This window comes from Ochotona curzoniae, unplaced genomic scaffold, assembly GCF_017591425.1.
Source record: "Ochotona curzoniae isolate NIBS_2020 unplaced genomic scaffold, NIBS_Ocur_1.0 contig_4148, whole genome shotgun sequence".
NCBI classification, from domain to species: Eukaryota; Metazoa; Chordata; class Mammalia; order Lagomorpha; family Ochotonidae; genus Ochotona; species Ochotona curzoniae.
The window spans coordinates 4,011,522-4,029,286 of NW_024466146.1; positions in this window are offsets into that span (position 1 = coordinate 4,011,522).

Here is a 17,765-nt window from a genome sequence, read left to right on the forward strand (position 1 = left end):
GGGGAGGGGGAAAGGAGAGGGAAAGGGCAGAATCCTTATACATATCATGGAAAAAATAATTAAAAATAATAGGATGTTGCTTGAGATACCACATCCTGTATTTGGAAAATCCCACATCCGATCCAGTTTCTTGCTAATGTACACCCTGGGAACCAGCAGGTGATGGCTCCAGCACACAGGTTCCTACCCTCCATATGGGAGACCCATATGGAGTTCTAGGTTTCTGGTTTCAGCCTGGTCCAGTCCTTGCTACTTGCAATTATTCTTGGAGTAAGCCAATGGATGCATGAGCTCTCTCTCTTTCTTCCTCTCTTTCTCTCCCTATGTCTCACTCTTCCTCTTTCTGTTTCTTCCTCTTTTTCTCCTTCTTTCTTTCTCTTCCTCTCTTTCTCTTTTCCCCTCTCTTTCCCACCTTTCTCTCTCTCTCTCTCCCTCTCTCTGTAGTCCTCTTAGTCCTTACTTTCACTGTGTGTGTCTACCTTTCAAATAAAATGAAAACAAAATTGAAAGAAATAAGGCTGTAAAGACATGTGTTTGGGCGTATCTATCCATGGGTACAGATTTAACTTAATTCTGCACAGAAGAGTCTGGTGAAAAATGCTCATACTCATCTGGCCAAGGGAAGTGATGGGGGCAAGAAGGAGGGAGAAAGTTATTTTTAGACAAATCAATCTGCTGTCAGAAATTGAGCACAGGCTCTCATCCTTTGGGTTCCTTTACGAATCACCAGACCACATCCCTTCTCGTTTATTTGCCTGTGTGGTGTTGCAAATTAAGCTTTAAAAGACAGTTTTTTCCCCCAAAGAAAATTGAAAGAATAGAGTAGCACCACCCAGGATAATGAACTATAGCTGCTGTCATCCTGGGAGGGCTTAATGACAGTGTTCACTGTGTGTGTGGACAGCAGAGGCTTCCTTCAGAGTTGCCTGTGTGAATGGGCTTCAAGATGTTTTGACTATTATCTGTTACAAAGCAACTCACTATTAATTGCATATTGTCATAGCTTTTAGTCCGACAAACTGTTTAGCCCAACAAAGCATTCTCTCCTCAGAAAAAAAAAGAATGGGGACACAGCCCAACTTTTTTTTCCCCACTGCATAAATGGGTCTAAGTCCCTTGCAGCTCCATTCTTCCAGTTTTATTGGGGGAAAATCAAGTCAAGGGAAGGCTCTGACTGCTCAGAACTTCAGCGCTTTGGCACCAGGAGTGAGGACGGGCCTTATCACCCCCAAGTCAGCCAGCACCAGGGAAGCAGCAGCTGCTCCATTTCTCAATGAAGTCACACAGAGGCCCTGAGGAGCTCCAGCAGTGACAGGAGCACCCCTGGACTCCCCACACTCTCTCCATCCACTGTGTGTCCAGATGCTGGATAAAAATGTGTTTCGTGGGAGGCTGGAGGGAAAGTCATGTAAGGACTGAGGTCAGGGGGAGGAGCAGCAGAGTGCCTAGAAATGTTCACAGTGTTTTTGCACTGGAGGGCTGTTAAGGAAACTCTGAGAAGAAAGCAGCAATGTCACTGTTGGTTAAGTTCTAGAGGTTTTATTCCCATCAGAGACAAATCCAAGCAGCTGAATCAACTAGTTTTCTATCCTCCACACTCCAGTGAATTGATCAATTTAGAGTGCAGATCCAATCCCATCCTTCCCCTGTTCACTTCCAAAGGCTTCCACTTCCTGCAAAAGAAAACCCAGACTCCTCAGGCTGAAGACAGAAGTTATTCCATGCTGGTCTATGCACGCCTCCTGCCATGGCTCCCCCACACTGGCCCTCCCCCAGCCACTCTAGAGCCACATGGGCTGGTGTTGCACTATCCACAAGGTCAGTGCACTTTCCTATCCTCACTCTATGACCTACGATGCTCCCTCTGCTAGAAGGCCTTTTACTTGCCCAATCAACTCCTGTCCATCCTGCAGGACCCAATTTTAAAGCCATTTCCTATTTAATTCCCGCTCCAAGGTCTCTGGCAGAATTCATTTTACCTCTCGTTGTTACATGCCCTTTGCTCCTACTTCAACCACGGTGCTAATCACACCACATCATATATCTTTGCTTTCTATTGAGGGGTGAGCGATCTTCCCACAAGGATTTGTGTCTTATGAACTGATATAATTCCAGCCAGCAGTACAAATAGAAGGAAAACAGTGTGCTGTCAGATGAGAGGAAAAATGGACGGATGGTGGATGGACGGAAGGATACATGAGTGAATGGATAACTACTGTTGTACTTCATACCCTGGGTTACAAAACAGGATCCCACAAGCTCCTGAACTCCAAGAAACCCACGAAGGAATCTTTGGATTGAGAAACAAATGATGCAAATCCTAGTAGCTTTATATACCTGAGTCCACATTTAATAAGCAACCAAGATCATTTCTGCTCTAACATTCTGTCAGTTGGTAATAATCACCACTGACATTGAATAAAATCTGCAAAAATGAGAAGGTTATAAAGTTTGCACTGTTCAACAAGGTGGCCATTTGTTTACATGACTCTAGTGTCCACTTGAATCTGTAATTTTACTTCATTTGAATTTATGTTTCAGTAGCCCTGTGTAGCTAGTGACGACAATATTAAACCTCACAGATGTAAACCATTATGCACAAATGCTATGCTGCATGCAGGATACGAACACATAACACCATCAATATTCTATAGGCTGAGACTGCACAGATTCTTCTTGCGCAAGTGAAAAAGACACCAGCTAGGTGAGCTGAGTTGTTCTCTACCCTCTCTCGTTTCTCAACATAACTGCCGCACTGACCTGGGTCCATCCTAGCATGCCTGCATGGTCTGATCTGACACAGCTAGAACTGTAAAGATTGGGCCCAGCGCGGTGGCCTAGTGGCTAAAGTTCTCGCCTGGAATGCACTGGGATACCATAGGGGTGCCGGTTCTAACCCTGGCAGCTCCACTTCCCATCCAGCTCCCTGCTTGTGGCCTGGGAAAGCAGTCAAGGATGGCCCAAAGCTTTTGGACCCTACACCTGAGTGGGAGACCTGGAGTAAGTTCCTGGCTCCTGGCTTCACACTGGCGTAGCACCGGCCGTTGCAGTCATTTGAGGAGTGAATCATCGGACAGAGGACCTTCCTCTCTATCTCTCCTCCTCTCTGTATATCTGACTTCCCGATAAGTAAAATCTTTTTTTTTTGATTCTTTTTTCCTTTTTATATTTTGACAATCTTTACATAGTTAATTAGGGTAAAAAGGTTCAAGGGCTACAGGAACGTGGATAAGACTATTATTTTTTCCATATTGTTTCATTCATGTTTAAAGGGGGGTATTAAGGGAGAAGCCCCACCCAATTTCCCACCCTCCCAAGGTACCAGATGCTCTGAGGTTCTTGCTCAAGTGGTTTTGATATTTCAACAGTTATGAATTGCTGCCAATCTTGCCACTCCAAGCACTATGAGGTCTTTGAAGAATTCACTAAATGACACAGTCCACCACAGAGTCTCCGTTTGCCCCGTATTTCGTTGCCAACATAAGCTGAGATGGTTGGTTGACCTGTTCTGTCTTCTCTCTTGTCTTGGTTAGGGTTCTGAGTCCAGCATTTTGACTGGGGAGATCTCCAAAGAAACTTTGTCTGTGGTGTTCTCAAACCAGATTCTTGTATGTGCTAGCAAGTACAGGGCCCGGCACAGTCCATCGCCCTGATCAACTGGTGGTTGCAATTGCTGGGTTGGTTCTGTTGTCAGCCCCGACTTCCACTGGAACCAATGGGTGTTGCAGTCCAGCCAGGTGCTGCCCAGCATATACTCGGCCCTTGCATAAACCAGCGGGATCTGCAGCCTAGCTGGAGTGACCCACAATAACCCCCACCAGGCTCGCCCCCTACCCTGGTTTGCCAGTATGTGTAACAGTAGTCCAGTCTGTCCCTCCCCACATTCCATCCCAGCACCTGTCCTGGTTTTCGTGCCCTCCCATGGAAGTGGTAACCCTAGAGAGAAGAGCTCACTATTTCCCTCCCAGGCCTCTCCCACTCCCAGATTATGCACTCTCCAGGTAGTTCTTTGATTTGACTTGACAGAACTAGCCCCCAGTGCCAGCTTCTGCCAGCTGATGCTGTGGCTAAGCCCAAACAACCCTCACCCACTCTTATTTTGTTTGTACCAGTAGGAATAATCAGCCCAGCCTGGCTTTTCCCTGATCTAGTCCACATGAAGCGTAAAGGTGTTGTAGCCCTGCCTAGTCTGTTCTGCCCCCATCCCAGCCCACTCTCCAGCGGGAGTAGCTGTCCAGCAAAGGAACCACCCCTTATTCCCCTGTCGGCTCTGCCCCTTCCCTTCCTTGTTCTCACGCTTGCTGGTTGGGTGCTGCGGTCACTTCCGGTACAGGCAACCTCACCTTGGCATTCTGTATTGTGCACTAATCTTTGTTGCGACCAAACCTGGCTCGACCCACACTGTTCTGGTGCTCGGATTTGCCAGTGGATGACGTGGACAGATTCAGCCTCGTCTTCCTCTAACCCCTGCCAAATGTATGCCAGTGGGTAACTTTCCATGGCCTGTTCTGGGCTGTTTCCTTCCATGCTTCTTGCACTTACCTGCAAGGTCTGTGTCCTGCCAGAAGAGTTGCCCAGGCTCCTCCATCAGAACCTCTCCCGGTGCCAGGTTTCGCGCTTACCAGTGGATCCATGAGTCAGCCCTACTCAGTCCACCTCCTGTCACAGCAGGGACAGTGGCTTTTCCTGACTGGCCTTCAACCCAAACTGGTCCTTGCTGTTGGATGTTTCAGCCCAGCCATGGCTTGTCCATACCCACATATGGCTCACACATGGCTCAGTAGGGGGTTGAGACCTTGCCTAGTCCATCGCACATCTATCCCAGTCCTCCAGGACACCAGAGTGTGTTGGGGTCTGGCCCAGCTCGGTGCATCCAATCCCAGTCCACACTTGTGCCAAGGGAGACTACAACCGTTTCCCGATCAGAACGCAGCCCCCATTCCAGGCCACAAGCTCAAGCATGTGAATCCCAGCGTATGCTCTGTAACATTTCCAATTCCCTTTGAATTCTATTCCTCAGTGTTGTCATTATGCTGAGGGGAAGTATGGTGCTTTATTCATCACTAAATTTCTCCTAACACCCGAACTAATTCCTGGCACTTAGCGACTGCTCATTCACATTTACTGAATTAATTTGCCATGATTGCCAACAAAGAAGAGCATGCTAGCCATTAGCTTGGATTCTTCTGATCAACGACTCCACTCTCAAAAGCTTATCTGGTCATCTCAGATTTCAATTATTAAACCTTCAGCAATGGTCAAGCCTTAAATGTCTTCTATGCAGCTGAAACTAGACATTTAGCCATTGACTCAAGATATAGAAAACATAAGACAAAGACTCTCAACTCAAAGAACTCACAGTTTAGTTGGAAACAGAGAACAGGTAATCAACCCTAATCCCAGGAGTCGCTTAATAGAATAAGCTATGTAAAGAGCTCCTCATTGAAAACAAGCTAAGAATTTCTGGGGTTTGGAGAGCTTGAAAGGCTGAGTGCACAAACGGGACCCCTAACCCCATCAGCCACTTTTGCTGGTCAGGGTGGGAGGGTGTGGCCTAGCCTGGCTGCTTTGGAGCAGCTGGGGCCATACATATTGGCAAAGGCAGCCAGAGCACCAATCAGTGCCAGGCTCCGCCCGCTGGCTACCTACCACTGAGCTCTGGGAACTTGTGGGTGATGAATTACAGCCTAGGGACATCCATGGATAAGGCCACAGTACATGTAGGTGAGGAATGAATCCTGAGGGACACCCAACAACAGGACCACTGTACTTGCAGGTAAGTGAGGGGACTAAGACCCAGTGGCTGGAGGGGAGAGATCTGAAGATCTGCATGGTTGAGACTGATTTGCCAGCCCACATGGGAGTCCTGAGATGGGCTTGTTAGCTCAGAGCTTTGCTGATTCTACATGCCAGTCCACATGAAAGCTACAGCTAGGGGCCTATCCAGCAGGACTAGATCCCAGTACCTAACAGTGTCAGAACAGGAGACAGGTCACATCAGGCAAGGCCATGACACTAACCAACATGCGAAAGAACCAGGTCCAGAGGTAGATTCCACGGAGGATATGTGGGCCCAAGCCTGTGGAAATACAAGTCCCACTGATTAGCTCAAGAGTTGGGGTGTGATGGGCTGAACTAGGTGTGAACATGGAATCCACCAACACTCCCAGGTACTGGGGCCTACAACAAGCTGGGCAGGTCCAAGCTACAGCACCTGCATGTGCATCCTAAAACAGGGTGTGGGATGGGCCAGCCTGCAACATCCACCAGCTCATACAAAGGCCAAGATGGAGGGGCAGGCTATGCGCTTGCCTAGCACCTGCTGGTATATGTGAGATCTGGGATTGGGAGTAAGCTGAGTGGGGGAACCTGGGAAACTCCCCTATGCAGTCATAGCTCCCACTGGTAAGCATGTGGTCCAGACCTAGGGGTCGGACAAGCTGGGCAAGATAGCAAGTATGTGGGCTGGTTTTGGAAGGCATTGGACTGGACAAGTATGAGCAAACCTTAACCCACTGGTGAATGCAGAAACCAGGCTGGAGTACAGGTCATGCCAGGCTAGGGTATCACACCTATTGGTTTACATGAGCCAGGGATGGGTTGCAGCTCCCGCCAATGAGAGCTGGGACTGGGGGCTGGCTAGGTCAGGGCAGGCTGCAGCATCCAAAGGCAAAGGCTAAAACAGGTAAGGGACTATGCCAGGCCAGGTCAGAGCAACTACTGGCATGCACGAGATCTGAGGTTGGGAAAAGACCTGTTTGGGGAGCAAATGGGACACCTGGCTGGACTGTGGTTCCCATTAGTGAGCACAAGGGCCAGTGTAGGGGTTGCAGTCTGGTTTGGATATGGCTGCAGGATCCCTCAGCATGTGTGTGGGTTGGGTCTGGAAGGCGCAGGACTGGCCTAGACTCCAGCACCCACTGGTGCTTGTGAGAACCAGGGTAGGTGTAAAATGAGATAGGCTAGGTCTCTGCCCCTTCTGAGCCATGTGTGAGCTGTGTCCAGGTGCAGACCAGGCTTGGCTAGGCTATAGCAGCCAACAACAAGAACCAGATTGAGTAAGGACCAGCAAGGAAAGGCCACTGTTTCTGTGGGACAGTAGGTAGATTAAGTAGAGCTGGCCCATGGACCCAATGATGTATATGAGATCCGGCATTGGGAGAGATCCTGATGGAGAAGTTTGGGTAGCTCCTCTATCAGAACATACTCCAAAACAGGCAGCAGCCCAGACCAGGCCAGGAAATGGTACCCACCGGCATACATTTTGATGCAGGTCAGGGGCAGAGCAGGCTGTGTCAGTTCTTATCACCAACTAGCAAATCCGAGTGCTAGAATAGAGTGTGGGATATGCTGGGTCGGGATGCAATACAGTCAGTCCACATTAGGTCAGGAACTGGGGGCTGGCAGGGCTGGGCAAGGCTATAGCCCCCACCAGCATGAGCTGAAATTGGGGGTGAGTAAGGCCCAGCCAAGCTACCGCATCCATTAGCAAATGCCAAAGTGAGGCAGGCTGTGGCAGACTGGGCCGCAGCACCCAACCAGCATATGTGAAATCTGAGGTGGGAGGGCGGGGATGGATCTGAGGTTAGGGGAGCTGCAGAGGCTCCCTTACTGCGCCACTGCTCCCATTGGTGAGCATGAGAGCTGGGATGGAGAGAGACCAGGCCGGGGTTGGCCACAACATCTGATGGCCTACATATGAGCTGGATCAGGGAAAAGCCAGGTTACCTGTACCTTCTGGTACATATATAAGACAGAGTGGGTGTGGGTGCGCTGGGCTTTGCCGTAGCATCAGTTGACAGATGCTAGCATGGGAGGCAAATTCTGTCAGGCGCAGGTATGGCTAGACAGATGGTGGCACCTGCTGGCCAAGTGTGGACTGGATAGTGGGGCTGGTTGGGATGAACTGGGCTTCAGTGCCCACTGACATGTACAAAAGCTGATTGGGATTTGGAACAGATGGGATCAGTCAGCTGTGCATACTTGTAAGCATGGGAACCAGGTTAGAGGGCTGGTCTGGTGGGGGTTAGTACAGTCTCTCCAACTAGGCTGCAACTCCCACTGGTTTGCGTAGAGGCCAAGTGTGTGGTGGGCAGGATCAGGCTGGACTCTATCACCCATTGGTTTGTGTAAAACATGAGACTGGAAACAGAATTGACCCAGCAATTGAAACTACTAGTATAAACGTATGCTGATTTTGGTGATGAACTGTGCCGGATCATGTATTGGCGAAAACACACAAGAATCAGGTCTGGGATCACCTCAGATGAGGTTTCTTTGGCGATTCCCTACCAACTGAACCACTGGACTCAGAACCTCAACCATGGAAAGAATTGCAGGTTTCATGGCATGTGTCAGAGCTGGGCCTCCTCAGTAGCTCAAATGTACATGGAGGACATGGCAGTACATTGGAGTCTCCAGAGAATGCCTGGTACCATGGCAGAGGTTGGAGGACAGAACAAATTGATCTGGGCTGATGGAGACTCTAAGGTGGACCATAGCAGCCAGTGGATTCTGGAGAGATTTCATCACTATTGGAGTGGTAGGATTAACAGCAACTCAGGACTATTAAACTATCAAAACCCCTTGAGAATTTCATGGCATTGTAAATTTCTGTTTTTCTTCTTGTTGTTGACTTTGTATTGTGGCTTTTCATTTAAGGGGATGTACAGTAACTGTATAATGATTATCATATCCAGATGTGAGGATACAATGCAGTAAGCATCTCTACTTACAGATCAAAGATGGATTCCCAATGAAACTGTTAACTATATCTTGACAATAGGATGCTGTACTCTCTGCCATTGTCCATGCCCACAATGACGAACATATAACTATTTATGAAGAACTACACTATAGTAATAATAAAGGGAAACTCAGTGGCAGAAAGGGGACTTGGGGTGGGTATAAGGAAAACCCCAAGGCCTATGGAACTGTATCATAAAGTGGTAATAATAATATAAAAAATATATATAAAAATAATTTCTGGATGGGATACTGTGTTAAACATTGAGTTGCATCACCCACAATCCCCTTCAATGACTTAGCACTAGGACTGCTGTTAACCAAGTCCAATCCTTTAGATACATGCGCTTCTGGGAAAGGCAGGTGTAGAAAAGGCCCAGCCATTTTGTTCCAGCTCTGGGTAACTCTAATTGGTCACTTTAACCCTTGGATCCTGTATCATATTTCTGTGCACACTTCTGCTTCTTCCCCACCTTTCCTCCAGTGCCTTCCATAATAAACCCCCTCCATGCTAACCTCCATGCTGATATGCACCTCTAGGCTCCTCCCCAGGGAGCCCATCCTATAAGTTATTACTCCAAGTGGTAAGAGAAAGCAGGGAGAATAACTGGGGCTGTGGGGCTGCAGCCTTTCCTGCCTGGCTGCCTATGAGACCCCACAGTCACGGGGGAAAGCTAGGGCATGGTGAATCCCTGGCACAATGCAGTACCCTGTCTAGTTGTAAAGGCAGCTGCTGCTAGAGTCCTGGGATGCATCTGAGGACTTATGGAAAGGAACCATTTGCTGGGACAAAGGGACAAAGAAGCAGATATTTGACTGATACAACACAAAGACAATGCTGGCTTCAGCAAGCTTCAACAGTACTATGAAAAAGGGGTAAGAAAAAGCTGAGAAGGCCAATCTCAAATGAAAGTTAGATGTGAAAGTCAAGACATACCAGACAGTGTAGGAAAAAGCTGTCCTCTCCTACAATGGGAGAACAAAGAAAGCTAAGGATTAAGGCCAGGGCATAATTACAACTATAGCCCAAAGTGTAAATTCTGCTCTCCCAAGGTCAAGGCCATAGTCAGAATAAAATGATATCCCAACCGGGGATAGGAACAGCTGGATGACTCCTCCCTCCCAAAATTTTCCAAATATTCTTGCAGAAGTGGTCTTCCTCCCTATTGAGAATAAGGTTTGCTGTATCATGGACTGAAGATAACAAAAATCTTCTCCCAGTGAGGTCACAAGTATCCCTACCCAACACGAGCCTCTACCTCTCTTCTTTGTCATTAGTTCTATGCTTAGGGTAACTTAAGTTACAACAGAACCCTGCCCATTGCAGCTAATAAAGGAGCAAAGAGGAAGTACACCCTTCAGGAATTCAAATTTTCCAAGCATGGACCAGCAGAACTGGCTACCTACACAAGGAATTATATTTTAAGGGTTCTTAATTAGAAGATTGGAATATAAGGTTGAATAAGTAGGAATTTATCAACTCAATAATCCTCTCCAGCAGCAGGGAGATTTACTATCTTGGCAAGAACCCCAGCCAATGGTGCAAACTTGCATTTCAAGGGCTTCCAGAGAAGAAAAGGCAGCGCTCACAGTGAGGGAGAGGTTAATGTTGGGAGTTGCTGGATCTAATCATGGAAGAAGGAACTAAAATCCTGAGAAATGGAGATGCTAGAATGAATGTACTAAAACAAACCAGAAAAACAGTCTGAAAGATAGGAATGCTTCAAGGGAAGACCTAAAGAACGTGTTGGCGAGAAGGGCATCAGTGGTGACTTCCCTTTTTAGGTCAAGGTTGACAGGAGGAAAAATTACTCCCAACGTAGTCTCCCAGGGCAGGCATTTGGCACAGTGTTAAGCTATCACTTGGCACACCCATACACTAAATGGAAGTGCCTGGTTTGGCTTCTGGTTCCTCCACTTCCCACCCAGCTTCTTGTTGGTGCCCATCCTGAGAGGGAACAGAAAATGGCTCTAGTAGTTGAGTCCCTTCTACCCATGTGAGAGAACTAGATGGAGTTCGAGACTCGTGATTTCAGCCTGGCTTCACCTTGATTGACGTTAAGTGTTTAGGGAGTGAACCAGCAGAGATCTCCATCTGTATTTCTCCCCCACCCCCTTTTAATTTAAGTATTATTTTTTAAAACAACTAGGCTCCCTGACAATAATGGGATGAAAGGACTCCTTAACAATACAGGCAATTGGCCATGCAGAAATTTTAGGCACCTGTTGGATTCAATTGTCATAATGAGTGGAAGGATTGTAATGGAGGAAGTGGACCAACAGGGAGGTTATGCAGTTGTTTTATCAATCATGAGGGTCAAAAGAAAAAGGTAGCCAAGAAGGTGTTACTGGGTCCATCCAAACTAAAGAAACCATGGATCAGGAGACTAAGGGCGGTTATTCCAATAGCATGATCGCTTTGCCCACACTGATCTCCCAGAGCCCATTAACTAAAGATGTTGGGTTCTCTGAAAGAAAGCACTCTACAATGCTACAATGGATATCCCTGCTTCCAAGTGCCCCACTTCTTCCTCCAAACTGAATTTGGACTAATTACTCCATCAACTAAACTGAGGGAGGAGGATACCCAAACATTTTGAGGGCTGTGACTGGCAGGATCCGAACTGGCACTCAAATTCAGAGACCTGTTCTAGGAAGGTTCCATGAGAACTAGATGGTAAATGCAAACCTGGACCAAGCCTAACTCATAATGGGCCCCTTGAGTCTGCAGACCCACATGATGGTCATTTCTTCAGACCCTGGTGGTATAATTAGGATTGACTTGCTTGTTGGTTGACATAACACTTATACTGTATCTGTATTCTCTGTAATAAAAGCTATTATAGCAAAAGAACGTCTACATGCTATCTCCAAGACAAGATTATTTAAAAAGAAAAAAAAAAAAACAGGAGCTAACATTGTGGAAAAGGGGTTAAGCCACAACCTGCAGTGCATGTTTGAGTCCCAGCTGCTTTATTTCTAATCCTACTCCCTGTTCATGTGATCTGGGGAAGCAATGGAGAATGACCCAAGGGCTTGGACCTCTGTGCCTATATGGGAGATCCTCAAGCAGTTTTGCACTCCTGGATCTCCCCTGGTCCAGCCCTGCCTTGGCAAGAGTAGCCATTTGTGGAGTGAACTAGTAGATGGAATATCTTTCCCTGTGTCTCTGTGTATGCCGTGTGTATGTGTGTCACCTTCTCTCTGTGCATAATTCTGCCTTTCAAATAAATATTTTTTAAGAAAAATGCAAAGTTATTCCCAAAGAGATATGACTAAAATCAGAATCTTTTCTCAAAATATAGGGCTTCACTGTTCACTTGGTAGGCTCAAGGATATGTGGGTATAGATGATTTGAAATTCTGTTAGTGTGACTAAGGCATTGAACTTTTCAAAAATTTTTTATTTCAATTAAAACATTTTAAACACATACATAATTCAGTCATTGGAAAACTTTTAAATATATTTGGGTCAATTTGAGTATGTGAGTCTACTTTTCCAACTGCAAATTTGATTAAACCCATGTATAGATCAGGTCTTTCTGATAAAATTTTAACACATGAATTGGAATGTACTGTGAGTATTAATGCACTTGATACGGAAAAAGACTACAAAATATTCTATTAATAATGGTTTATATTTATCATATATTAAAATATTTTAGTAGATTGAGTTAAATAGAATCTATTGCTAAAATTAATTTCCTGTTCCCTTTTACTTTTTTAATGTGGCTATTAAATCTCTTCAAATTACCTACAAGTATGTGATTCACTTTACACAAGTATAAACAGTGGAAAATATGAGTCTGTAGGATGCAGAGGCGTGTTTTTAAGCTGCTCTCCATTCGGTCCATGAGTCTAGGCTCTGCAGAAACCAGACAGGTTCTACAGAATAATTGTAGACAGCCACACACTGAACCAATAGAGGCCTCCACTGCAGCTGCCTCGATGGTATGATTTCTTTCATAGAGCTGTTTCATAGAGCCTCGGGTCCCGCTGGCCCTTAATGTGCTAACTGGGTTCTGTTTCATCCAGAAGACCTCTGGCATCACATGCAATGGATAACAAGGCACATTTTCAATTTTGTTAGACTGAACTCTCTAAACCAAGTTCAAATTCCAATTCTTTCCCCCTGTGCTTTTAGCAATTTAGCTTCCCTAAGTATTGCATTTTTCCATGTATAAAATTATGTCCACCTCATACCAGTGCTGTGAAGACCACCATGAGTTCAGCTGGATAAAATGCCTTTTATAAAGTAAGCAAACAATAAATGCAGGTTTCTTCCCATCTGTGGCCAGAGATAGCCTGGGATAGTAAGTCACGCAAAGCACCCAAGTCAGAGCCAATAGGACGCTGTCTCCACTGGGTATCACACACACTGAGAATACAGGGCATGCTGACGCTTAGCCTGCTGCAAGGATACAGAGTCCACGAATGGCTGAGACTGCATGGCAGAATCACCTTGGAAAGTTTTTAAAAGTATGGACAAGCAGGCCCCAACCCCAGAGATTCCAACTTCACTTAATCTTAAAATTACAGTCAGGGTCAGTTGTGCTGGTTCCAGGCCCAGCTGGTTTACTTCCCATCCAGTTCTCTGCTAATGGCCTGGGAATGCAACAGAGGATAGACCAAGGGCTTGGGTTCATGCACCCACATGGGAGTCCCAGAAGCTTCAGGCTCCTGGCTTCAGACCAGCCCAGCTTGGGCTGTCATGGCCATTTGGGGCATGAACCAGTGGATGGAAGGGCTCTCTCTCTCGTTCACTTGCTCGCTCTCTCAAATCTGCCTTTCAAATAAAAATAAATACTTTTTTAAAAAAAATTACACTCCATTCAATTCATGGAAAAATTTTAAATGCCTTTGGTCTACTGTGATATGCAGGTATTTCTTTCAAAGCTCCCCAGGTGACCGTAATCGGCAGGAAAAGCAACTTTCTCTACCTGCTCCCCTAGTCCTGAATCTTGCTTGGATAACCAATCTTTCCACCTGCCCGCCCATCAGCCACAGATGAAAACGAATGAGGCAATGGCATCCAGGAGATCTTTATTATTGGGAGGGAGGCCTGAGACAGAATGCAAAGCCACCACCATCATGGTTGCTTCAGTCATAGAGCAGTAAGGAGACGAGGGAGACAGGATTCCCCAGCTTCCTCCAGTCCTGCGTTTATTATTCTGCCCATGCCGTGGGGGTCTGAGACCAGAGGAAGGTTCTGCAGCACACTGATGCGGAGGCCCCCGCAGCCCAGGTGTGAGCTGGGCTCTGATGCTACTTGCTATTAAACACAGCAACCCCAGTGTCAGCATATTTGCAGCACATTTCGAGATGGGGTCAAGAAGCCAGGAGCTGATGATGGATTCTTTTATTTATATATATATTTATTTTGCTTACTGGCAAATTTGAGATTTGGAGGGTTCTCCGGCAGCTGCTGTCAGATCTCCAGGTTACAGAGAGGGGAAAAAAACAGATCCTGGTTCAGACTTCCCATCCAGTCAGCTTTTTCTCCACACAATTTGCCATTTCAAGGCAGAGAGGCAGCCAGGATGAAGACCAGAGAGTGCTGACCTGGTGACTAGGGGTGCTGGCAAACCAGAGCAGCCAATCAACTTCTCATTCTGAGTTGATGTGTCCAGCTGAGTAGTCATGGCTGGTTGGACTCCAGCAGGGAGTGGTAGGTGATTTCTTGAGGACAAGTTGCCATAGAAGCTGGTGCCTGTCGTGATTCTCTCTCCATCTGGTATCCTGCTTCAAGATGCGATCCCTTCTCACGCGTGTGCACCTGTCACTGCTGTCCACACTGATGTCAGCCACAAGGGCCCTCATATGAAGCAGGTGGATGCCAGCATCGGGTCCCTGAAGCACCAGAAACCTAAAGCTCAAGAATCCTCTTTGCTTGGTAGTCCATCTACTTTACATATTTTGATGTAGTGATGGAAAAAACAGGCTCATACAACACCCAGAACCATTTAAGGGCTTCTGAGGAATTTGGGCTCTCGTGTAGTTGCCAGCTCCATGCATGGGTGAGGCACAGTGGCAAAGGCAAAGCTGGTTGCGGTGGTCCCTGGGCCCCGAGAAGGTGACACCTGGAGCTTCTCAACACCCTAACACCCTTCAGCTGCCTGGAAAGCTGCCCCGCGCACACACAGGGTATATGGGCCTTGTTGGCTTCCTCTGCCTCTCATTCTTCCTTCTCTTCTTCTAACATTTTCAAGTTCCCTTTTTCTCCTCCCAGCCATCTGGCAGCCCTGTGAGGCCAATAGTTCTGAAACTTGTGTCACTTCCTTAACCCACTCTATCCTACACTAGTCAATCCTCCGCACCTGCTGATTCAATACCGCACACCTGCTGCAACAGCACAGATTTGGGGTGAGGAAGTTCGTAGCAACTCAGGTTGTGACTCAAATGCTAAGCCTCTTGCAGCCTCGTGCCTTCAGGGTGTGGGGGAAACGGCATTTGTCCCAGCACTTGGGACACCTGCCACCCATAGCACAGTGCCCGGGTTGGATGCCCAGCTATACCACGGCAGCCCGTGGGAAGCGGCAGGGATGGCTGAAGCGTGGGGTTCCTGCCATGTGTGCCGGCTAGTTCCCGCCATCATGGGCCTTTGCGGAGGGAACCAGCAGGGGAACGCCGTCTCTGCAGACATGCCTGTCTTTGTCTCGCTCCCCCTGCTTCTCAAGTGAATAATGATTTGTTCAAATGGCCAATTAAAGAAAGAGTATGTACATAGAGAATGACATACTTTATTACATTTACAAATAAAAAAAAGATCATTTGATTAAGACTAGAGAATATTTTCATAAAACGGAACACTTGTTCATAGTAAAAAAATGCACAAGCCAACTAGGAATAGAACTCTGCTTCCTTGAATGACAAAAGGTGCCTATCAAGATTTACAATAAACTCGCTTTTCTTTTTTTTGCAAAGTCAGATATACAGAGAGGAGGAGAGACACAGAGAAAGATCTTCCATCCATTGACTCACTCCCCACTCTGCAAATGAACAATTAACTATAAGGATTCCTAAAGAAAGCACGAAGGCAATAGACTTGGAGCACTTTGCACAAAATAAACGCTCAATAAACATTAACAATGACTATGTCGCCCCCCAGAGGTTGGAAGTAATACAGGAATAGATGCCACTGGACATCTGAAAATCAACCTGAACCCAACATTCTTTGCCCAGTTTCTACTAAAAACAAAACAAACTAACAAAAAAAAAACCACCCTAGCACCTAATGTCCCATGCTAGTGAGAATATGTGGATTTGTACCCCCTCCTGCAATGACAAAGGCACAAATTCTTGCAGATTTCTAAAAACAGCAAATTCTGGCACCTCATACCTACAGCCTTAAAAGTGTTCCACACACCCTTTAACCCAGAAAGTTTACATACAAGCCTTTCTCTGAGGAAACAGTTGTGCCCGTGTGCCAAGACATACACCCAGGGGCATTCACAGGAGCACTGCCAATCACCGACCAAACCCCAGGATGTGGGGAAGAGAAGCCTAACACCAAACAAAGTGGATTAAAGAAATGACTGTGGAACACTTGGACGCCATTGGCAATGGGGTTGTAAGGACTATTAAATAACAAGAAAATTCTCACAACCTATATTAAAATTTCAGGAGATGGTTTCCAGGCCAGCGTATGGATCAGTGTGTTAAGCCACAATGTGCATCGATGACATCCCATATAAGTTCACATCCCGGCTGCACCACCTCTAATTCAGCTCTCTGCTAACGTGCCTTGGAAAGCAGCAGCAGACGGCCCAAGTGCTGGGGTCCCTTCCACCTAGGAGCAGATCTAGCTCCTAGTTTTGGCCTGGTACAGTTCCATCTAGCCTTTGTAGCCACTTGTGGAGTGAATTCAGTAGAAATAAGAGCTCTCTCTCTCTCTTTCAAATACATAAACCTAGAAAAAAAAAATGGGGGCCAGTGTGATGGCTCAGTGGCTAAATCCTTCCCTTGCACACACAGGGTTCCCATGATAGAGTCAGTTCATTTCCCAGCTGCTCCACTTCCCATCCAGCTCCCTGCTTGTGGCTAGGAATGTAGCAGAGGATGGCTCAAAGCCTTGGAACCCTGTACCTACATGGGACATCCGGAAAAAGCCCGTGGCTCCTGGCTTCATATCAGCTCAGCTCTGGCTATTGCAGCCACTTGGGGAGTGAACCATAACCACAAAATGGAAGATCTTTCTCTCTGTCTCTCCTTCGCTCTGCTCCTTTTTTCTATACATCTGACTTTACAATAAAAATAAATAAATGCTTTTTTTTAAAATTTAAGTCCCTCCTTTTTTAATATAAAAAGGCTGGTTCCCAAACAGAGGAAATTTTTATATTCCGTGTCAATACACCCAAAACGCTCAAAGCAAACTTTTACAGGCATTGGAGATTGTCGCCACCCTCCTCCCTTGCTAGCAGATTTTGCAATGGGGCCGTGGGAGGACTTCGCCATTCTGACCTCAGCCCTGCAGCCTTCAGGACTAATGAACCCTCCCGTGCATGGGGCACTTCGTGTGGGGCACTGTGTGGGCAGCCAGCGCAGACACAGCCTCACACCCCGCACATCCCTCCCGCCCTCCACCCAGGGACTCCAGGCCATCCTGGGAGTCAGGTCGGCTCTGTGGAAAGAACAACACACTTGTCACAGGGACTGTTTATGCAGTCGCTCGTGAAGATGCCTATAATAAGAGGTTGTTTTTTTTTTTTTTTTTCAAATGTCTTTTGTAGTTCACCAAGTACAGCAAAGCAGGAAAACATTATTTTTGGAAACAAACGGAATATAACACACAAAAAAACGTTGAGCGGAGTGGTAGAAACAAAGCCGTTTCTATTTTGGTGCCTCTCTGCTTCTCTCTTCCCACCTCCAGAGCTTGCCAACACAGTAAGCGTTTTTTGAAGCTCAGAGAATGTCCTCAGCGGGCCAGTGTGATCTGTGTAAGGGGCAGGCCCAAGGGCTGTGCCAGGATCGGTGCCAGAGGCCCACCTCACCAGCACCTCCAGAGCTCAGGAGCCCAGGCCT